Genomic DNA, 25493 nt, shown 5'->3' on the forward strand with positions numbered 1-25493 from the left:
TCTTTGAAACAGCTTAATAAGGCAGAATAGACTTGGTGGGAACATTTTAGACATAGCTTACATTCTACTCTTAACCTTTCAGGACACAGTCGCTGCCCTCTGTCAATTACTGCCATCTCTTCATTGACAAGCCTAATGGGTTATAAGTACAAGAATCTTCCAGATGCGTGGCACAAAAAACAATAGACCTATAACACAGGAGTGGAACTTAGGGTCGGAAGGGGAGGAAACCATTGCAGGGAAAGAATAAGGCTGAGAGTGTTTTCTATCAAAAGAAATTTGTCAGTGTCTCCATTTTTATGATGAGCATATATGCAAAGATGTTCTTTTTTTTGGAGATAATTTTTAATGAGTCTTCATGAAAGCTAAGAGAAAGTTCAATTTTTTTTCTACTGTTCTCTATTTCTGTATCTTGTTTTCAGATAAATATGCCAATAGATTTCCACCTGAACCTGATTCTAATTTCAGTAACACAAAGCCTGGATTCTTTGTGTTCACTACGTTTATTCTCTCTCCATGAGCTAACGCTGTAAATCCCACAGTGAAGCATGCATAAACACAAACTAGGCAGGATTAGACCACACTATTTAGGTAATCTCAGTTTACAAAACCCCTTCTTTCTTTGTCTGACAGGCTGCCACAGAAATTCAGCAAATGCAATTTGCAAACCAACGTGAGAACTTTCTGCATTATGGGTAGAGAGATGGTAAAAAGTAACTCCTGGCTTTTCTAAGCCATTTTTCTTTGAGAAACCCTTAGGGATATTTTCCAGGGTGAAAAATCCCTACAGTTAATGCTTCAAATCATCATCGTGAAGGAGAATAACACAACAGCATTTCCTTCCAAAATCTAAGTGCCACAACCTCCAAGAATCTTGACGTGTATAGTTGAAAGTACCAGGAAAGGATTCTCTCCCTGACCTCCACCCTCCAGCTCACTCCTTCATCCTCATGTTTAAAAGGTTTGTGTTTTGGGATCCAATGACAATAATATTAGTAGGACTTTAACTAAAGTACTTTGAGTTCTAGGAGGAGAAACAAAGGCTGGCTTTCTATAGCATGTTCACACAACTGGACATCTATTAAATAATCGGTGTGCAGCTGGGAACAAAAATGGCTTAACAGAGAGATGTTTCTATAACAGATGTGAGCACCAAAGCCAACAAAGGACTTGAAGTTTGAGCTCTTCACATATGCTGTCACAATCACCTGATGTCATGAGCACCTGCTATATAGGAAAACCACTGTGGTAGAAATATCCTTGTGTATGTGTAGGGTGACAAACATTACATTTCAGTTGTATTTTTAGATAAAAGATGCTTTGAGAGATTCTTTTTTGCAACTCGTAGGACTGTGGCTCTGCAGGCTGCTTTTTGAATGTCCCAAAAGATCATGTTTGCTTTGGTCAAAGATCAGATACACACCCCAATGTTCGCATTTTCTGCTCTCCCAAGTTGGAACAATTTGAAGTTGCTCTCAGAGTCCAAATGTGCTAGACCCCTCCAGCTCTCTTGGACTGTGTTATAAATTACAGAATTTAGTTTGTCACAGAACAAAACTTTATTTCAGTGAAAACAGTGACCACATGGATATGTATTATGGGAAGATAATCTGCAGTAAACCAAAGAGAAACTAAAACTAGCAAAGGGTAGTAATGGTGATGGTGTGGCAGCAGAGTGAGTGTGTGTGTGGTTGGTAGAAGTTGGAAAGGTAACCACATTGTGTGCTAGGCTGTAATTACCATAATATTCTCTGGCCTTAATGTTTACCTTCTTTTCATCCAGAGAAGAGCAGTGTTAAGTTATTTTAAAATATAATGTCAGAAACTTTAAAAATCTTACCACCATATTTTAGTCTGTGGAGTTTATACCTAGTTATGCGTTCACTGCTAAGCAATATTTAGTGATAAAATGTTACTTTTCTGTGTTTAAATCTTCAACCTGGTCTAACATCTATTAGTAGAGACTGACTCATCATTGGCTTGTCCTGATTTTTCTGACAAGTAGTAGTTCTCTCCAGTGAAGCAATGGTTTTAAGATAATGATGTGAACACATATTCTTGAAACATTGAAATCAGAGAGTGTTTAGACAGAGACTGTGGAGATCTGTCTGCTAACATGGTTTTAGATGCAAACCCAAGTAACAATCCAAAATGAGCTGCCTGCCAATATCCTATTCCATAAGAAAACTTGGCATCTTTAACAAATGATATATTTATTGATTCAATCTCCTTGGTAACTACTTGGTCCATAGACAAGTGCTTCTCTATATCTGGGACAGCTATGACAGCACTTATCATAAAAGTGTTGAATATTGGCCATTGATTTTAAATAATGAAAGTTATGTTTCAAAAACGCTAATAGGAAAAATTTGACATAGATTTTATTCTAAGCTACTCTGGACAAATTACTTTCCTTAGATAAAACAAAGGTGTAAAAGTTGGCAGTTAAAAGGAATGCAGTCTTTAGATTGTATATCCTGCATGCTGCCTGTTCTATGTGCCGTCATCGTGCATACTCCATATGGGACCATTGCCTTCCAAGAATTGGAGAGCATTTCCACAGATGTCCTTTCCTGTGGATTGGGCCTAATTCTACCAATTACACAATGGACCCAGGAAATTATAGACTAAGCCTGCTGTCCTGTTTTCATTCAAATGATATTTCACAGACCTCTATCTTTCTCTGTTTCTTACTTTCATGAGGCATTTGGCCCCTGTATCTCTTTGGTTCTTCATGACAGTTTATATCGCAGTCCCTTTCTCCTTATTCCTTTTCTTTCTGTAGAATTTTTTCTTTATATTCTCTTTTTACTTTTCTTTTTCCTCTGAATTATTTGTGTATCCCTTTCATTCTGTCATTTTCTCTTATATTCCTTATTTACATGATTCAGTTATTCTTTTTTTTTCTCCCCATAATTAAAATACAGTTTAGAGTACTTTTATATTCTGTATTGGACTCTGTGGAATATACCTGTGGAAACTAACTTATAGCCCATTTAATGGAGCTTAATCATATTGCATTAAATTATAATTATTATGGAGGCTGTACATCCCCCTCCACCATTCTATTTTATATCCCATAGGAAGAGCCTTATTTGTTTTTTTTTATATTTGTCTGTGTATTCAGTCAAGTCCAACATGAAGAAGATGCCCTACACATGTTAGCTGAGTGCTAAATAAGTTACCATTGTTTAATCTTTTTGCCAGCCACAGAACTGAACTAACCTAAAATGTATAAGCCTGGTGCATAACATGGTGTCTGGTATGGAGTAGGTGCTCAATAAAGGTCTGTTTAATGAATAAATAATCAAAGACCAAGATTACACCTAAAGCATGTTTAGACATATTGTTACTAGAACAAACATACTTTCTGTCCTTCTTAGGTTTATTATATGCATATTCAAAAATTGCTTTATTTGCAGAGTCTTTAGGACTTGATGACCCCACAGAATTCATTCACTTCCTAAAGCTTACATGTGCCTCCCCCATATTTTAAATCAACATTTCTTCTGACGACCTATCTGCATTTATTTACACATTTTTCCTGTAGCTTAGACCACAAAAAAACCTTGGCTTGCAGCAAATATACATTTCCATGGAAACCAAGCCAAAGGCAATAGAAAAAGGAGGCATTGAATAGAAATGTCTCTTGGTTGCCAAATTTCAGACCATTGCCTGATTTCCTTTAGTTTTGTGTTGATTTCTTTAATTCAATGTGAACACAGATCAGTGCTTTTTAAATGAAAAAAAAAATTAAAGTATACTGTGTTTGTTGATTTAAAACACGTACTTATGAACATACGCAAACTTGCAGGGTGTGGAAAAATAGCATTAGTGAATGAAGTTTGTGTTTCAGTTATTTTTATGGAAGTTTCCTCTTTACTAGGTTAAATGTATTTTCTGTGAAGTTAAACTTTCACTGACAGATGAGAACATTATTTGCTTGTAGAATTAGGGTGATTGTTCCCCCTATACAAAGTATAAGGATAGTATGGTCGGACATAATTAATAAAAAGTAACAAATGGTTATATCAGCAGTGGCATAAAGGATTTTGCCTACCCTTCACCAAAAATATGGATGTCTGAGAAATAAACCCGTAGATCTGAAAAGTGGTGGTATATGACCAAGTGATCGTGGCAGATAGCTTCTGGGTGAGTATGAAACCAGGGCCACATTCTGCACCTGAGTCTTTGCACTTGCATGGGGCACTGTACTCAAAAGTACCTCAGGCTTTGTTTAATGCTCTGCTGTTGATGTCTTGACATTCTCAATAATTTTTGAACAAAGTACTCCACATTTTCATTTTGCAGTGTATCTTGCAAGTTATCTAGCTGGTACTGCATGAGACTTACCTGTCATACCATCTTCAGAGTTAGGGGAGACTACTTGGATTTTCTCTAACCATTTAAGAGTATAAGAAAGATTTAAAAAATGTGAGTAGAAATACCAGTGAAGGTGTAGACTTTCATCTGAGACCCTCCAAATGTACTAGAAGTCTGTTTTACAACTTCAGCCTACCCTGGTCATCACTGATTAAGAGAAATCCATCTTTTTTGGCATTGAAAATAAATGTATACATGGTGTTAAGGAAAGGGTTACCTCAAAACCAGCTTGCACTACTAGTATATCTCAGAAACCTTGAAATATGCATTCCGGTTAATTTGGTAATTCCACCCCCAGGATAGAAGGTGCAAAGCTATATGTACAAACAAGTTCATTACAATATTATTTATGATAGTGAATAATTGAAAGTGATCTAAATGTCTATACATGAATAAATTATATGCTACTCGATGGCATATCAGTCAGCCATTAATATATTGTATACTATTAATTAGTGTATACTCTTAATGTATTGTATACTATTAAATATTAAAATCATATTATAATACATCATATATATATATATATTAGCCCATTAAAAAATCTATGCATAGATAAAAAGCTTACAAAGTTGTCCAACACAATGTAGTTATTTCTGGATGGTAGGATAATATGGTTTTGTTTTAGTATATTGGTAGTACCAATTTTTCTAGAATGAATTTGTAGAGCAAAAATATTAGTCAAGACAAATAACAAAAAAAAGCAGGAAAAAAATGACCATTGCTAAGCTTTGCCTCTGTGCTCAAGAAAACTAGTATGACTTTTTATTATTTTCCTTTATAAGCTAATAGGCATTGAAGAAACAAGCATGTGTTAAAGAGTAAGTTTCAATGGGATATTATTTGACTTCCATAAAGATATTATAAACATCTTCATTTTCTTTTAGCTAGTCAGCTATAATTTACTGTTCTCTGGCCTTCTTCTGAAACTTCTCCAGAAACCGTGGCAGGTGCAAGATGCATCAGCTCAGCTGTTACTGCATAAAGGTGCAAGAGAAGTGGCAAAACCCCCATCTGTGAGGCGTGTTGCTTGCCAGTTTGATAAAAGAATTCCGGACCAGATTCTTACTCTCTGCTGTTAGACTATGGCTCTTTCTCCCAACCATAGCAGGAGAGAAGTGATTGTACATACTAGAAGGTCTGTGAGCATTATGTTCTTTCAATTTCTTCTGTCACCACAGGCTTTCCTGATAGATAGAGTTCACTTAGCCCTGGACCTCACTTTAGAGGGCAGTGACGAGGTTGAAAGCTTATAAAATCATCCTATCTGTACTTACATGTGTGTGTTCCCTTCTATTAGATCTTGATTCATAGGTCAGTTATGGTTTAATGTGACAGATTGGCAAGAGCCCATACTTGTCTCATGGTGGTCAAATTTCATTTTCTTGGGTGCTGATGGAGGTGAATTATGTTACTTTGTTTCTACCTGAAACCTCTGCCAATGTTATGGAGTACTATGTACTAACTAATGTACGATATCATATATTATAGCTTTTGCCTAAAGCAATAGCAATACCTGTTTGAGTCAGGGATTAGTTAGCAAGTTGGGCAGATCTAGTTGCCCAAACCTGTTGGTCTTTTGCTAGAATCTTTATGATAACTAAATTTGTTAATGTTTGTTGTAAAATAACTAGGGACATTTTGTCCTTCTGTTCAGTCTGCATAGCCTTTTTTTTTTTAAATTACAGGCATCTGAAGATGCATTTACCAAATATATATGTATTTTTACATGAATGATGAAAACTCTATCTTGAAATTGTAATTATCAATGTATTTTAGTGTTAGTGTATTTGGACCCCAGTTTAGATTTGAACAAATATCACAAATCTGAAATAAGTGCATGTATAGAGAGGGGACAAATAGAAAGACTTCATCATTTTTCATTTTTTTGATCTCCAAGGATGAAAAAGAAAACAATTTTTAAAAAATTTCAGATAAGACAGCATTATATTTTAAAGATTATTGTATGCTACTCATTAAGGGAAATTTACCTTCATTTATCATAACTTTGGTTTGAATTGTAGTCAATTGAACTGTGTTTTAATTTAGAAAACACCTAATCTCTTTCCCTGAATGTAATAAAGTCTAAATTGAAGCAGTATTATTTAGCCAACTATTCTTGTCTCTATTTCTTCCTGTCAGGAGAGGTTGAAGGGGAAGTTGTGCTAGGAGATGGCAGTTATGGAGAACATCTAGGAGATAGAGATGGGAGACACACAAGGAATGTGACAGAAACCCTAGACAGACATACAGACAACAAATTCAAACATGTATCACATGTGAGAACATGTCCATACATACATGCAGGGTTCAACCTTTGCATTCAAAGATATCATGATTAACCAGGTTTCCCATTTCAGTTTGTAGGTGTGCCCCCATAAAAATAATGGCCTTAAGTAATCATGACCACTGTTATTCTTTAGGGGATTTGTTTCTGTTTAGAACTCTGCCTTTTAAGACTTGCAGTCTAACTTAGAAAATGCCATTCTTCTGATCATTTCCCTGTCAGCCTGGCCAAAGCTGTTTCCCAGTATTTACATTTAGTCTAGATTGCTTGACATTATAACCTAGCTTTCCTTTGAGTTGGTGTTCATAGGGTTTACTCTAGGTCAGTGCTTCTCAAATGTAATTGTCTTGTCTTTGGGGCCTGAGATTCTGCATTTCTAGCAAACTCCTAGGTAATGTCAATGCTGCCAGTCTGTGGACCACACTTTGAGTAGCCACAATTAGTTTGCTCCACTTTAGTTCATAGCACAAGAACTATTTAGTAATTTTATTAATGTTGTTCTCAATATTTGGTAAGGTTAGAGTATGAAACGGATTACATGAAGCTTAGCTGTGACTAGTCATCTAATACTCAAAACATATCATATTTTTGCTCATAACAGTGGTGGAGAAGCTAATTTTAATCTGCAGTGGGTTATTTGCTGAGTATTGCTGGTTCAGAGATCCCAAGACTTAATGTAACTCTTCAGGTCTCCCTTGGATCTGGTCTCCATGCCAAAGCACAGGCTTCCTTCAAAGCATACTGGTGTTTATAAATAGGGTTCTGGTTACTTTGTTGATGAGAGAATATTTGACCTCTAGTCATTTCTTTGAGGGAAATTCACCTTAATTTAGCCTAACTTTGAATTAAACTCTGTTTTGGTTTGGAAAACACCTACACTTGTTTCTTGAGTGTAACAAAATAGAAATTGTTTCCTCAAGGAAATAAAATGTAAGTAAAAACAGCCTCTTTTAGCCAGATATTCTTGTCTAGTTCTTCTTGGCAGGAAAAGTTGGCAACCTCATACCATATAATTTAATGTTAACTTTCACATCCATGATGTGTAAGATCTGTGGTGTAGCTGATGTTGTCTGTCCAATGTAGTTCCTCCTTCCTCCGAGAATTGATTCTCTCCACTTCTAATCAAGTGATTCTGGTAGGGCTTTTTTTCTCTGGTACTTTGCATTGTCTCCATGATGGTGCACACACGACCAATTGTATTGCTGCTTTCCCCATTGTAAAATGATTTAGTGCAAAGAAGAGTAAGGGACTCATGCTGAGCCAGTCAGAGACTTCCTGGGAATTGTTCTATATGGTTCTTTGTATCTGAGCCAGGCAGCTGGTAGGAGGTCATTCAGAGACCAAGAAGATACTGATTCTGGTAGAAGAACCTAAAGCCACTCAAAGACAAGCAGAGATGAAAGATGGGAAGATAGGGAAGGAGCAGGGCGAGGGGCACTGAGTTAGTAGTTCTGGTCACTGAAGATTTCAGAGTTGCCTTGATCCCCTTTGGCTCTTCTTTCAAATCTCTGGGCTTCTTATGGACCACTAAATTCCTTTTTGTAAAACCACTTTGTGTTAGTGGTTAAATTGTTATAATCAACAGAGGCCTATTAAATATTAAACATGCATTTCTTTAGAACAGTAAAGTGAAGTGGTATCTCACCGAGGCCGCTGTATCTCATGGCTATGCTGTAGTCAGTGTGTGTAAACTCAATTTGCAAATAATCAGAATTAATGAAGAACAACTGAAACATGCCTTTGTTTGCCAGCAAGTGCATTACATTAGTAAGTGATACCAAAGGGCTGAAAAATAGAATGTAATCATTAGTGTTATTGTCACAACAAGTTTGACTGAAGATGAACATTTTGAATACAAAGTACATAAAAATGAACATTAAGCTTAAACTAAAGACACTGATTAAAGAATTAGAAAAATAAATCTTTCTGGCTCAAAAAGTAAATGAGGTCAGGCTATTGTAAGATTGAATATAGAAAAAGAAAAGCAGCTTAGACTAATTTTAATAGATATAAAGGATTGTTGGTGAGTGATGATTTGCCACAAAGAAGTTTTATTTTACTCTCAATAATACATGCATCAGAACATTTACTATTAGTATCTAGGGATCTCAGTGGGGATGAGCGAAGGGAGAAGAAGCAACCCATGCTTGGAGGTAGATCTCCAAATCACCAGGAGGACTTTTCAAATTCCACATGCTGCTTTTGGTCCCATTTTGGAACTTCTCATATGCTTTTCTAGGGGGCATATTTTCCCATGCCAAATCTCACTCTCAGTTGAGAATGTCAATAAGGGAACAAGAATTATTGATGGGAATGTGTAATGCTTCTTAGATATACAGATTTTTAATAAAGGCTGATAACAAATTCAGACTCAGTAAGAGAGCTGTGTTCTTATTTAATGAAAAAATGAAGTGATTTATATGAAAACCAAAGCATATATAATTCAAACAAAAACACAATGGCTTCATCACTTACAAAATAGGCTGCAAGGATGATAAAAGGATGTAACTGCCCATGTGAGAACTAAGAAGCAATGGAAGGAAAGTGGCCAACGCATTGAGAATCTATGATAACTCTATGAGGCACATTATATTTGTTATCTCATCAAGTTATCATAAAAATATTAGGGTAGGTATTCTTATATGTATTTAATAGATAAAACTGATTCAGAAAATCAGTTTCTCAAGAGCACACAGTTGTTATCTAATAGAGGCTGGACTCAAATCTATTGTTTGTTCCCAGGCCAATAAACATTCTGGTTCTTCATAGATGAACAACAAATATTGAGCACCCATATGTATAAAGGACTGGTAGGGGAAGACTAATATAGATAATTTACAATAGTATTCAAATGTTTTGACCAGAAATAGATACAATATTCTTGCAATAGGAAGAATTTATAACATAACTCAAATGTTTTCAGCAGAGAGACAATATGCTTGCAGCAGATTTGAATAATTTATCAGCTAATGTTTATGGCCTCTTGGATAGGTTATATAAAAGAAATTATTGAAAAATTCCTGGAGCAGTAAGGAAAAATATATTCAATCTTTTGAAATCTCCAATTTAAAGTATGTTAACAACTCTACAGAGTGGTTTGACATTGTGTATTTATATGACTCCATGCATGCCATTTGAAAGTATAATTGGTCAGTTGAATAAGGGGATTTTATGAGGACTGTCTCTAGAAAACAGATCATCTAAGGCTTCCTTGCTGTATATCCTAAGGTATGGATAAAAGAAGGAATAGAATTGTGTCCCAAGTAATTTTAATTTTGTTGACGATAATTTTCTGCATAAAGCATCATGACCAGCCTTAATGTCATGGAACAGACTTAATAGTAAAGGAAAGGCCCAAAACTGATTTCAGACTCAGAAGATTTGTGGGTCAGCCACTCACTGGCTGAATGACTTTGACAAAGTCACTATTATCTCTCTCATCATTGGTAAAATATGGAGGTTTTACTATATCATTTCTAACGTCTACTCTATTTTGAAACTTTACGGCATTATGAGTCTAAAACATTGATAAACTCCTAAGATCACATCAAACTTCTTTATTAAATTGCAAAATCTGAAATAGAATAATTATTTCAAATAGTTGAGTATATTATGGTTGAGTATATTGAACTATAAAATCATGATAATAAAATAATAGAGCTTCTACTTCTCTATCTTGATCTCAGATACTTCTATCATTAAATATGGGAAATCTTCATTCTCTAGGACACTGGTCTTCTCCACAGGATGTCTTCTACTTTGGACATGGTGATAAGCAGAAGCCTAAGATGGCCCCCAAGATTCCCATCCCTGGCTCATGCATGCTGTATATTCCTCACCCCTTAGTGTAGGTAGGACTTGTGAACGGGACAGGATTTCACTTCTATGATTAAGTTATGCTGCATGGCAAAAATGAAAGGATTTTTCAGGTGTAATTTAGGTTCCTAACAACTTTTTGTTAATCAAAAGGGTTATTATCCTGGTTGGGTCTGACAAAATTGAGTGAGCCCTTTAAAAAAGGGTCTAGAGATTCAAATTGAGAGAGTATCGAAACAGGAGAGACTGGAAGCTCTCTTGTTGACCATGTAGAAGTGAACTGCCATATTCTGGAGAGGGTCACATGGTAGGGAATGGTGGGTGTCCTCTAAGAGCTGAGGACCTGAGTCCTATGGTTTCAAAGAACTGAATTCTGCCAACAGCCAGTGAGTTTGGAAGAGGACCCTGAACCTCAGATTAGATTGCAGTCCTGGCTGACACTTTGATTGCAGCCTTGTGAAATTCTGAGCAGAGGACCCAGTTTATCCCCGCTGGACTCCTGACTCATGGAGACTGACATAATAGATGGGTGTTGTTTCAAGCTGCTAAATTGTGGTAATTTGTGATGCAGCAATAGAAAAATAATACAACATGACTTCAATTATCACTGGATGAGTCATAAATTTATATTTCCAGCAAGGCCTTCTCTTGCATATCCAATTGTCTATTTGACATCTCATGGCTGTCTCAAATGTACTTCAATTTCAGTGTGTTCAATACCAAACTCATGTTCATTACTTTTAAGCCAAGTTCAGTAAATATCATTTATCATCCCATAAGTTGGGAAGCCAAAAACCTAGGAGTTTTTGTTACCTTTTTCAGTTTTATTTCTTTCATCCAATACATCAAAAATTCCAGTTAATCTCACTTCTTTGTGGCAGTACTTTAGTTTGATTCACTGAATATCTACTCTGCCCCATCAAATATGCCTTCCCTATACGTTCAAAGCTGAAAAGCTAAAGATAACATCTATTTTTCTTTGTAGTTAAGGCTTCTCATGAGACTTAGATTCTGTGAGATAAATGCATTCATGTGAATTTTATAAGATGGACATGAGCAATGAAAGGAGGCAGCTACGATAGGAGTTCAGACCATCTAGCAAGCATGTTGTGGAAATGACTGGTTCTCCTGGGGAAGCTATGACAGTAGTTGTAGTACTGTCTGGTTCTTAGTATCTTTAAGGCCATGAGGTTTCCACTAGAACAGGGAGTGTTGTATGGCTGGTTGTTTCCCTTTGTTGTAGTGTTTCTGGCCATGGAATATTCCATTTTGGTGATTTGACCCTTCTACAGGTCACCTAATACCTTGAGATATATATTTATATTTCCCCAACACACTCTCTAGATTAGGTGTATGGATGCATATTTTTAAAAGCTGACTTAGTCTACCGTTTTTTCTCCATCTCCATCACCACCATTACGACTGTCCTATTACAAGCTATCATTATGTATAGCAAGTACTCTAGCAATAAATAGCCTCTTAGCTGGTTAACTTCTGCATCCACCATGTCTCCTTATAACTTGCTCTCTACTTCTCAGCCTGAATGATCTTTTAAACATGTAATCCTCTCCCACTTAAAATATTCAATAATTCTCCATTGCTCTTTATATAAACACCAAAATCTTCACTAGCCTGTAAAGTCTTTCCCCTACCTAATTCTCTATTCAAATTTTATACTTCTTTTTTCCTTTAGTAAGCACTTCAGCTAGAAGCTTCTAGTCTCTTGTAGGTGCCATGTGCCTTACTGTTGGCCTTTGCATACACAGTAGCTTCCTCAAGGAAGATCTTGCTTTTCCAACTTTCCCTAATTAACTTCACTCTGTGACCTCCAGATCTAAGGTAAGTTAACACATCCCCAAAGAGGCATTTACTGATCTCCCTGCCTTGGCCAATTATCTCATATGCTTTCTTGTGCCATCTGCCCTTTAGGGATCCCAGTTTGCAGAGTTGCAGTTTTATATTTGTGTTAACATTTGATTTATAACTGCCTTTCCTGCTACATGGTCAGTATTGCATGAACAGGTACTTTTTGTTTTTACTCACATTAAATTCTCTCCATCTGGTATAGGGTTTGGTATGTAGTTGGTGCTCAATAAATATTTGTTGAATAATGAATAAATGAAGCATTTATAATGTTCTTGTTACTCTTCTAAGTGATATACTCAGTTTGTTCTTACACAAACACTAAGAGCCAGATAGGATTATTCTATTCTGTCAGTTAGGATAAGCTAGGCAATACTGACGTAACAGATAACCCCCTGAATCCAGTGGCTTACAATGACCTCATCCAAGGTTTATTTCTTGCTTATGCTTCATGTACAATTATGGTTAGCTGGTGGGAGACCTTACAGTCATAAGTTATCTAGGTCAGATGCCCATCTTTCCACATGCTTCTGCAATTATTGCATCCGTGAATGTAGATGATGGAGAATAATGTATCAGCTTGTATCACCAGAAGTGACAAGCTAGGCAAAGCAAGTCACCTGGCCATGTGTAATGACAAGAGGCGAGATGTACAGTCACACCTGATGCCTGGAAGGAGAATCAGAATATTGGTGATTGGATAAAATACTGGCCTACCACATTTATTTAAAAAAAAATTTTTTTTTTTACATTTTATTTATTTTTGAAGCAGAGAGAGAGACAGAGCACAAGCAGGGGAGGGGCAGAGAGAGACGGAGACACAGAATCCGAAGCAGGCTCTAGGCTCTGAGCTGTCAGCACAGAGCCTGTCGCGGGGTTCAAACTCACAAACCATGAGATCATGACCTGAGACCAAGTAGGTGCTTAACCGACTGAGCCACCCAGGCGCCCCTGGCCTACCACTTTTATTATTCTCATTTTGTAAATGAATAAACAGGCACAGAGAGAAGCAATTTATTTGAAAGTAGAGGAGCCAGAGTTTGAATCTGGGAAGTTTGGCTTCCCCTGCCCCTCCTAGAGCTCTGTGTTATCCTTCTTTGTCCACATTGGGACCTAAAGAATCATGGGCATTCTGGGAACAAAGGGTTAACTATGCTTCTGTCATTGCTTTTGCTCCCAAAGGAGGAGAGTGAAGCCAACTACTGTGCCAACCAGAGTTTTACTCCTAGAAGATGGTGGAATTGGAGCATTTTTTTTTTTCCAGGAAAACCATGACCAGATTACAATATACCATGGTAAGATATATGGTCATGATATACCAGCAGTCTCTCTTGGTCTCTGTTCTTTTTGAAAAAGTCCATTTCTACCCACCCTTCTGTCAATTAACACTGTAGATAAAGAATGATTTTGTCAAGCCTGTGTGTAGCCAAATGTTATCCTGAAACAAACTTTAAACAGAGCTAATCTTATTAAAAGTTTTTCTGATTGTACTCACCATTGGTTCCCAAGAGTCTCTTATGCATTTTGTTTTTCAATGAGAAAGATATTTCCTTGGTTAATGTCACTTTGGATAGTTGGAAAAGTTTAAGAACATGGTGAATAATTATCTCTGAAGCTCTTAGTTCATTTAGACTTTTATGAAAATCATATCCAAAGCTAGCATTTATATAATACAGTAAAGCAAAAAAGTTAGTTATTTTTAACCATGAATAAGAGGAAGAAGAGTGGGAAAGTTCAGTGTGTTTTTATTAATCATGTACTGGCTTTTGAATAATATATAAAAATAAATTTGTGATTTTGACATTACTTATTAGGATTTATTTTGTCAAATAGCATAAAATACCTTTTTTCTTAAAAAAATTTTTTTTTCAACGTTTATTTATTTTTGGGACAGAGACAGACAGAGCATGAACGGGGGAGGGGCAGAGAGAGAGGGAGACACAGAATTGGAAACAGGCTCCAGGCTCCGAGCCATCAGCCCAGAGCCTGACGCGGGGCTCGAACTCACGGACCGCGAGATCGTGACCTGGCTGAAGTCGGACGCTTAACCAACTGCGCCACCCAGGCGCCCCTACCTTTTTTCAAAATATAGAATTTCAAGCAAAGAATTCTATAAATCTGGCTAACTCCAATCTCAATTATTTAAGGATATGAGTTGATATACAGTCAATGAACATTTTATAAACATTAATATTTCACCAAAATAGTCATATTATCTGCTAACATCTTCTATGCTCACATTAGAGTAATTTTCTCACTTTTCTTCCCTTGATAGCAAATAGAGATGAATTATAATCACTCCTACATGAAATGTTTATCAGATTGAGTTTGTTGCCTATTCTAGGAATGCAAATATCACAGTAATTGAATAATATCTGGGACATATTTTCACCAGAGATAGAAAAAGAGTAAGTAAATCTCAATAACTTACAGTAATACTGAAGAAATTTTTTATTTGCTTCCAGTATACTTTTTCTTTTTTAGTTATGAATTCCTAATTTGAAAATGTATATATATATATTTTTTATTTTATTTTATTTATTTTTTTTTCTGAAATTTATTGACAAATTGGTTTCCATACAACACCCAGTGCTCATCCCAAAAGGTGCCCTCCTCAATACCCATCACCCACCCTCTCCTCCCTCCCACCCCCCATCAACCCTCAGTTTGTTCTCAGTTTTTAACAGTCTCTTATGCTTTGGCTCTCTCCCATTCTAACCTCTTTTTTTTTTTTTTCCTTCCCCTCCCCCATGGGTTCCTGTTAAGTTTCTCAGGATCCACATAAGAGTGAAACCATATGGTATCTGTCTTTCTCTGTATGGCTTATTTCACTTAGCATCACACTCTCCAGTTCCATCCACGTTGCTACAAAAGGCCATATTTCATTTTTTCTCATTGCCACGTAATATTCCATTGTGTATATAAACCACAATTTCTTTATCCATTCATCAGTTGATGGACATTTAGGCTCTTTCCATAATTTGGCTATTGTTGAGAGTGCTGCTATGAACATTGGGGTACAAGTGGCCCTATGCATCAGTACTCCTGTATCCCTTGGATAAATTCCTAGCAGTGCTATTGCTGGGTCATAGGGTAGGTCTATTTTTAATTTTCTGAGGAACCTCCACACTGCTTTCCAGAGCGGCTGCACCAATTTGCATTCCCACCAACAGTGCAAGAAGGTTCCCGTTTCTCCACATCCTCTCCAGCATCTATAGTCTCCTGATTTGTTCATTTTGGCCACTCTGACTGGCGTGAGGTGATACCTGAGTGTGGTTTTGATTTGTATTTCCCTGATACGGAGCGACGCTGAACATCTTTTCATGTGCCTGTTGGCCATCCGGATGTCTTCTTTAGAGAAGTGTCTATTCATGTTTTCTGCCCATTTCTTCACTGGGTTATTTGTTTTTCGGGTGTGGAGTTTGGTGAGCTCTTGATAGATTTTGGATACTAGCCCTTTGTCCGATATGTCATTTGCGAATATCTTTTCCCATTCCGTTGGTTGCCTTTTAGTTTTGTTGGTTGTTTCCTTTGCTGTGCAGAAGCTTTTTATCTTCATAAGGTCCCAGTAATTCATTTTTGCTTTTAATTCCCTTGCCTTTGGGGATGTGTCGAGTAAGAGATTGCTACGGCTGAGGTCAGAGAGGTCTTTTCCTGCTTTCTCCTCTAAGGTTTTGATGGTTTCCTGTCTCACATTTAGGTCCTTTATCCATTTTGAGTTTATTTTTGTGAATGGTGTGAGAAAGTGGTCTAGTTTCAACCTTCTGCATGTTGCTGTCCAGTTCTCCCAGCACCATTTGTTAAAGAGGCTGTCTTTTTTCCATTGGATGTTCTTTCCTGCTTTGTCAAAGATGAGTTGGCCATACGTTTGTGGGTCTAGTTCTGGAGTTTCTATTCTATTCCATTGGTCTATGTGTCTGTTTTTGTGCCAGAAAATGTATATTTTTAATGGACCAAACTGTGCAACAGACATTTAAGTATTCATCCTCAGGTATATGCTATAATAACTAGCAAAAACTCACAAAGAACTAAAACAGTTCTGCAATAAGGGCTTAGCCGGGCTTCAGTGGTTACTTCATAAAAAAGAAAAAAACAAAAACGGGCAAATGTGCCATTTTCCTTGGAGAGTCATGGGAAGAGAAATACACTGTAGAGAAAGGTTGTCCTTTCTGAGTGGAATTGTCAATACGTTGGTATTCCAGAATTCTGGCCTGCTTAAATCTCAGCTGAACATAGGAGACTCCCACTGAAATCATCTAGAGAGGTATATGAGCATCTCACCCAAGCAGGATAATCTCGGCTCTCTGCCATGGAGCCTGAATTTGAACCTATTTACATATCTCTGAAGAATATTTGGCTATTTAACCATATAAAAAATTGTTTTAAAAAAACAATAGTGTTTTATAGATTTTGAAGAGAAGCTTAATCTCATTTCTAATATTAATACAATTCTATTCTACCTCCTGTAATTAATACCCTAGAAGATACCCTAGAATATTCTTCTGTTTTGTTACCTTACAGTGCTAGCTTCTATTTTTGTTTAGCTAAAAAGTCTTCCCTTTGTAACACTATTTGCAGACGAGCATGTCTATCTTTCATCTGTCTCTGTCTCTCTCTCTGTGTCTCTATTATATCTCCTTTCACATGACACTAGACTCTGCAAAGCCCCCTTGGAAATGAGACCACTTGCTGTTAAGTGGTCCTGGGGGTATGTAGAATGTAAAGACAACTGAGAACAAGGTAGTGTGTCCTGTTGTAATGATACATAAAAGACATAAAACACCAGAGTGGAAGAAGGGGTACCAGTGGGAGAAGAGGGTGGTGAGTTTTGCCATGTGCTGTTTCTCTCCAGATCTGTTTTTTTTAAAGTCACTTCTGGCCCCTTGGCCAATCTGCACTTAATTACCTGTTCCTGCTCTATACCCCAGACGGCCAGCCGTGTGGCCTGTCTATTCCCATTCCCTCTGTGAGGCCCAGCTCTAGGGCTGAGCTGATGCATTACAAATGCCTGGTGGACCCAAATAATGTATGTGTCTGATGGGATTTTCCCTTAGCGGTCAGGATGCCAACTACAGTCCTGATCACTTTAAATGGCTTGTGATCTGAGGATAGGGAGATGCTCATTAGCGGCCATAGGAGCCCAATATCAGGAACAGATTGAATCAAGTCGCTCTGCCAACACAAGCATTAATAGAGGGGACCATGTCAATAAAAGTTCCCAAGATGAAGCCATTGAATGAGGCACTTATGGACGATTATAAACATTTTGCCCCGTGGTGACTCTCTTCTATCAAACCTACTCCAAGCCTGATAAGCGCTGCCTCTTTAGGGGTCATTAATTTCCCTGAAAATTTAAACAGCTGTCACTTGTGATCCTCCTCAGGTGCTCATGTGGGAGAGATTAGCCTGTGTTTATAAGCCGGTCTGTTCATTAAGCGCCTGCCCGTGTGGAACCCCCTCCACAGGCCTGCAGATCGCCCACACATAATTGGGGGCAGCCGCGAATTACACAGCGGCGCTGCAGGCAGCAAGAATAGTGTGGCCTTATTAATATCAGCTGGGGAGAATGCACCGTTTTAATGATTTCCAATAAACCAAAGCAAGCCCTCAGAGCTTCACAGGCATGTGGGCACTGACAGTTAAAGAGACTGCACAGGTTTGGATTTCCTGTAGTTACTATCAACTTTCTTATTAACATTTGAAAATCTTGGTTTAACCCTTTGCAATGCAGTGATTCTACCGTAGTCTGCTTCCAAATTCAAGTTACTTCTGAGGCTTTTAATGCCTGCTAAATCCTCTGGTAGATTTAACGGCTGTTAGAGTAGAAAAAGATATTTCATGAAGATATGTGGCTCCAAATGGAGGAAGTACAATTTGGCTGTGCTTTCTAAATAGGATACTCATGTTTTACATAGCATTATCCAATGATATAATCTCATAATGAAATTTGGTGTATTTCTGTATTCTCTGACATTAATAAATTCTTGCAGACTAATAAAAAAGTGTTATATTTTAACATTTTTAACAGGAATTAGAACCTACTGAAAATTCTTTGTTTGGAAGAACTTTAAATAGATTGGACAATTCATTTTTCAGTCTGATAAACATATGGATAAAGGAAACATATAAGGAAGTTTTAAAAATAGATACATTTCTATTTTTTTTTAGTAACAAAATAAGAGTAGAAACAATTTCAAATATCTTTTTCAGAATGCTCTCTCCATTGCAAGATTTGCTTTGGAAAAGTGGCCATTCATACCCATTGTTGAAATATCCAACTTTAAATCCAACAGAGAAATTATATGTGTTTATATTTTTTAAAAAATTCTTCTTGGGAGGATACTATGGGAGGTCATTATAATTGCACTAAAAAGGTTGGAAGATTTTACATATTTGAAAGAAATGTAATCTACTTTTAAGCTCAACAGTTCTTTTTAAGAACTTTGCCCTGAAGGGGTACCTGCATGGCTCAGTTGGTTGGGCATCTGACTTCAGCTCAGATCATGATCTCACTGTTGGTGGGTTCGAGTCCCACATCAGGCTCTGTGCTGATAGCTTGGAGCCTGGAGCCTGCTTCAGATTTTGTGTCTCTATCTCTCTGTCTCAGTCCTGCTCCTGCTCTCTCTCTGTCTCTGTCTCTCTCTCTCAAAAATAAATAAACATTTTAAGAAAGGCATTAACAACAACAAAAAAGAACTTTGCCATGAGCTAACCAGCAAAACTTTGAGATTTTGCAAAAGATTTTCCTGCTCTTCTTCTACCTGATTGAGAATATTCTAAAGATTCTACTATTTTGGGAAGTCTTAATTCTATAAAACTTGTCATACTGTTGACATCCTATAGCTTGAAGACTATGTCTTCTTTGCTACTAGCTTGGTCTCTGAACAATGCAGGAAGAGGTCCATTGTACAGTGCTGTCTCTGTCAGCTTAACCTTAAATCTTTATATTCTTGTCAAGGCAGTGGCTCTAGTAGTGGTTATGTTACACAGTTGTATAAAGCATTGCTTTATTAAAGAATTTTTATACTATTGAGAACCTGCTTTCTTTGTTTCATCTCTCCTTTGATGACTGATGACAAAAGTAGTTCTTTGTGTATTTCATCTAAGCAAAGTCTGACAGATGCATAAGCTGAGACATGTGGGAACATCACTATGTTCATCCAACTAACAGCAAACCTCTCATACTTGATAACTTGATCTGATGCTCATTTTGCCAAATCTTCAGTAATGTTTTATATGTACCTTCCAAATCTATTTGTTGATAAAGGAATGCTTTGTGATTTGTCAGTATATTCATTTCTATAAATTGTATCAGGCATTTTTACTAGAAAGTGTTTTTCCAATGGGATGTGTCTTTCACTGTTAACTAAGGGACCACAGAAGTGACTCCTAAATATTTGTCATTCATTCAATTTAGCAAAATGTTACAAGTTGCTGGCTTGAGAGTGGTCTGGTTTTAAATACCACTGAAAAAATGATTATGCTATATTTAACATATTTATATTAAAACTGTCTTGCTTCTTATAGTCATGAATTAATATCTTATGGTATGATATACCCTTAGCATGAGGTTCATTGATAAAATTGTGGCCATTTATTGTCATAAATAGTAAAAGTAAATCCATATTTCAAGCAATATTCTTGATAATTTTGAAGGTTTCAGACTGAGATCTTTTTGTACACGAGTAGATGATTTTTTAACTATAAAACATGGTTGAAAGGGGCACCTAGGTGACTCAGTTGGTTGAACATCCAACTCTTGATTTCAGCTCAGGTCATGATCTCATGGTCATGTGATCAAGCCATGTCGGGCTCTGTGTTGAACATGGAGCCTGCTTAAGATTCTCTCTTTCTCTCTCTTTGCCCCCTCCCCTTTTCACACTCTGTATCTAAAAATAAAACAAAAAACTAAAAACAAAAAAAACACATGACTGACAAAAAATTTATATCAGAAGCTAAAATATTAATTTTGCCATTTTTTTCTCGTGGTTTGCTTTGTGTTTAAATTATTAGAAATTTTCAATCTGTGGATTATTTGCAGAAACTTTTAAATCCACTTGACATTTTGTGAGGGTAGATTCATTTGAAACCCATTAATTGCTTAGTCCATTTAACTAGATCCACAAAAATTACAACACAATAGAATACACTGGAAACAAGTACATGAGACAGTATATTGCTGTCACTCCTGATGTGTTTTCAAAGGACTCATCTCTTTTCCACATACCTTGCTCATTGCATGTGGCAGAGGGCTCTGACATACAGACTGAATGAGGGGAATGGTATAGATCTGTGTAATAAAGCTTAATTACTTTCTTATTGCCTAAATAAAATATAAAGTTCTAATATTTTTCCCCGCACTATGACAAATTGTCTTTCACTAATGCCACTTTGGGGGCAATTTCTAGAGGGAAAAGAACAATATGTTTGCCTTACATTCTTTTATCTAACTCTGACTCTGGCTACCAGAGTCTTTGTGACAGGATGGGCAATGATGTGAATTCACTTAGTGGCTTTCTGTCTTTCTGGATCAGCTTTGATCTTAGAAGATAAAAGTACATAATCATGTCAGTACTACTGAAAGCAATATACATATTCAATGCAATCCCTATCTAAATAACACCAGCATTCTTCACACAGCTAGAACAAACAATTCTAAAATTTGTATAGAACCAGAAAAGACCGTGAATAACCAAAGCAATCCTGAAAAAGAAAACCAAAGTTGGAGGCATGAGAATTCCAGACTTTAAGCTATATTACAAAGCTGTAATCATCAGAGCAGTATGGTACTGGCACAAAAACAGACACTCAAATCAATGGAACAGAACAGAGAACCCAGAAATGGACCCACAAATGTATGGCCAACTAATCTTTGACAAAGCGGGAAAGAATATCCAATGGAATAAAGACAGTCTCTTCAGCAAGTGGTGCTGGGAAAACTGGACAGTAACATATAGAAGAATTAACTTGGACCTCTTTCTTACACCATACACAAAAATAAACTCAAAATGGATGGAAGACCTAAATGTGAGACAGGAAACCATCACAGTTCTAGAGAAGAAAACAGGCAACAACCTCTTTGACCTTGGCCGCAGCAACTTCTTACTAGACATGTCTCTGGAGGCAAGGGAACAAAAGCAAAAATGAACTATTAGGACCTCATCAAGATAAAAAGCATCTGTACAGTGATGGAAACAATCAACAAAACTAAAAGCAAGTGATGGAGTGGGAGAAGATATTTACAAATGACATATGGGATAAAGGTTTAGTATCCAAAATTTATAAAGAATTTATCAAATTCAACACCCAAAAACCAAACAATCCAGTGAAGAAATGGGCAAAAGACACGAAGAGACACTTTTTGAAAGAAGACATCCAGATGGCTGACAGACACATGAAAAGATGCTCAATATCACTCACCATCAGGGAAATACAAATCAAAACCATAATGAGATATCACCTCACACCTGTCAGAATGGCTAAAATTAACAACTCAGAAAACAACAGATGTTGGTGAGGATGCAGAGAAAGGGGTACTCTTTCCCACTGCTGGTGGGAAAGCAAACTGGTACAGCTACTCTGGAAAACAGTATTGAGGTTCCTCAAAAAATTGAAAATAGAACTACCCTACTACCCAGAAATTGCACTACTAGGTATTTTTCCATATGATTAAAAAATGCTGATTTGAAGGGGCATATGCACCCCAATGTTTAGAGCAGCACTATCAACAATAGCCAAGTTATGGAAAGAGTCCAAATATCCATTGACTGATCAATGGATAAAGACGACGTGATATATAATATTAGCGAGAGATCAAAAAGAATTAAATCTTGCCATTTGCAACAACGTGGATGGAACTAGAATGTATTATGCTAAGCAAAATAAATCAGTCAGAGAAAGATAAATATCTTATGACTTCACTCATATGTGGAATTTAAGGAACAAAACAGATGAACATAGGGGAAGGAAAGGAAAAATAATAAAAAAGCAGAGAGGGAGGCAAACCATAAGAGAAGCTTAAATACAGAGAACAAACTGAGGGTTGTTGGTGGGAGGTTGGATGGGGGGATGGGCTAAATGGGTGACTGGCATTAAGGAGGGGACTTGTTGAGATGAGCACTAGGTGTTATATGTAAGTGATGAATCACTAAATTCTACTCCTGAAATTATTACACTATATGTTAACTAACTGGGATTTAAATAAAAATTAAAAATAAAAAAAGTATATAATTACAAGGTTAAGTCTTCTGGTGATAACGCCTATTGCTATATCCAAAATGATTTTTAAAAAGTTGGATGTTTTAAGACATTTATTATTGGAGGATATAGTAAATATAGCTGGATGTTGCATATTCCATGAATATATTTGTGAGGGAGAAGCTTGATTTTTTTAAAAGACTTCTAAGATGACCTGTATTCTCCTAAATAGCTAACAGATTCCCAGGGAGCAAGTGACATCTGTGCCCTTTCATTTTGTTTACTCTAATGTACAAGGAATAGAGGAAAACCTCCAGACTCATTGAAAGACTCCCTTTTAAATAAAATGTCTTTTTAGAAATATGGCTACTTTAAAAGATCCAAGATTCAAGTGTGTATATAAAATACCTTAATCTTTAAAAAGTGCAATTCATTCAGTAACTAGATTGTTTAGTGTATTTAAAGGACAGAAGTAACTGGGCAGGGGTCCTTGTTCACCCTGAGGGACATACTGGGTAAGGCAGAAAACTGCTCAGGAGGAATGAACCTATATCCCAAGGGTTAGAAGGAAACAACTGGATCTGTATTTGGAAATATTTCTCACTATTATACTTTTACCAGATATGTTTTGTGGATTCTCACCTCAGTATGATGCTTTGTGTCAGTGGAAATCAGAAATTATCAGAGCCAGAAAAATAATATATAAACTTACAGTCAAAGTTAACAAATAAGCAAAATGTAGGATTCATCATTTATATGAACTACCCCCTTTCTTGGAAAGTTTCTAATACTTCCTGTAAGTAGTCATAATTCAGAATGTCAAGTCATGTGGTGCTGGCAAAAATCCACCCTGAATCTGTTTCATTTTTTCTTTCCATTTGTTTTTTGTTTGGATTCTCTTTTGATGACATTTATTGCTTCATAAAGTTTATGCTCTTCTTTCTCTCATAATTGCTTTGTTCTTCATGTTTTTGTTTCTCTGAAGGGAGAAGACAATGTGGGAAGGCAATGAACAGAGCATAGGGTTTTAAGTATGGGTAGATCAGGGTTGACCTTTGTCTTGTTTTAGTTTCTACTAAACCACATTGAGAAAATCCAATCTGTGCCTCAGTTTTCTTACTGTGAAAGTTGATTCTGTTACTTGGGATATAGGTTTGGCTGCATGTAATCAAGACCGCCCCCCCCCCCCCAATAGGGACTTAAACTAAATAGTAATTTCTTTCTCATTCATACAAAGCCTGGGCTTATATTGTGACTGTATTCTGGGAAGTCATCAAAGCTCCATGAGATGTCAGAAACCCAGGTTCTTACTACTTTATCGTTCTAGTATAAATAGACTGTTGTCCCCATTTACATGGTGTGAATGACTCATTCCTACCACACTGAATCCAAACTAGGATTTTCCCATAGGAAAAGGGAACACAACCTGGAAGTTATCCCCATTGCTTCTACTCATATTCCATTGGCTACATATAGCTGCAAGGGATCCTGGAAACTGTAGTCTTTATTTTGGATGTACATTGTTCCAGGTTAAAAATTGGGGTTTTGTTATTCCAGAAGGGGTGAATAAATACACTATCTAGCACTATCTGTCATAGATGGGACTGACTTAATGTTGGCTGGTAGTTACAGTGCCTAATGTCCACAATACTTTTAGGGACCTAAAAAAGATTTTAATTTTAATTTCTTTTAAAATAAGAAAAAAATGAATATAACGATGAATGCTAATAATGGAATCCAGAGTGGATTATATTTGTCTTTATTCCAATGCAATTATGATGTATAATTTTTAATATTTTCTTATAGAGGAAGAGGACCACAAAGAAAAAAGTGCCTATGGACCACGAAAGTCATGATGTAGACTAAGCCATAGGGATGACAACAAAGCCTTGCCTACAGTATTGTAGAGGTAGAAATATTGTAGGACAAAGTAGATATTAAAATTACTTTGGGGAACCTGGGTGGCTTAGTCAGTTGAGCGTCTGACTTCAGTTCAGGTAATGATCTCACACTTCGTGAGTCTGAGTCCCACATCGAGCTCACTGCTGTCAGTGCAAAGCATGCTTCAGATCCTCTGTTCCCCTCTCTCTGTCCCTCCCCCACTGGCACTCTCTCAAAATTAAACATTAAAAAAATAAATAAATAAGATTCCTTTTCTTTCATTGTCATTTTGTCTTTAATTCTTCTATTATCACAGGTGTATTTAGTTGACTCTAAAGATGTTAACTTTTCTGAATTTAGCACCACCATCTTATTTTTCAGTGCACCTCTTTCATATATAGTCACACTACATTGCTAACGGGGTGATAGCTCATCTAATTTGAGGACAACCAAAAGGTGTGCTTGTCTCCAATCTGTCATCCATTGACTTGCCCTGTTAGAGTCCTTAGCTTAAAACATTGACTCTGGGGTGCCCTAGTTAGAAGTTCAAAACACAGGTTAAGGAAATTTCAAACTAGAATGTGAAATACTAGATGTTTATCTACCTGGAAAAATAAACAGCAAAATTTTTACAAAATTTCCACTGTAAGGTGGAAATTTATTTACTATTTTTATATTTATTTAATTTAGTAATTTAAATGAATAACTCATAACCAGAAGCACATAATAAATGTGATTTTGAAATGTAATATAAATCAGCAGTTAAGATTACTAGGATTTGTTTTATTAAGATGGTTGTCTCTTGACTGAGAATAGATTCCAGGGGCAGAGATCATGAGATAAGAGCAAGTACTTCCGGAAGGGAATCAAGCAGGTACTAGATTGTCAAGGACAGTCTGTGTCACCTGTTTTTTTTTTTTTCAAAAGTATTAACAGACAGTTCATTTGCTTTACTTAATAACTGGATGTGTTACATTTATATTAACATAAATAATGTAATATTTGGTGAATATCAATATTTAATTTTTTTTAAACAATGTATATTTTTAAAATCAGATCAGTAGCA

The sequence above is a fragment of the Prionailurus bengalensis genome, chromosome B2 (genome assembly GCF_016509475.1).
Source record: "Prionailurus bengalensis isolate Pbe53 chromosome B2, Fcat_Pben_1.1_paternal_pri, whole genome shotgun sequence".
NCBI lineage: Eukaryota > Metazoa > Chordata > Mammalia > Carnivora > Felidae > Prionailurus > Prionailurus bengalensis.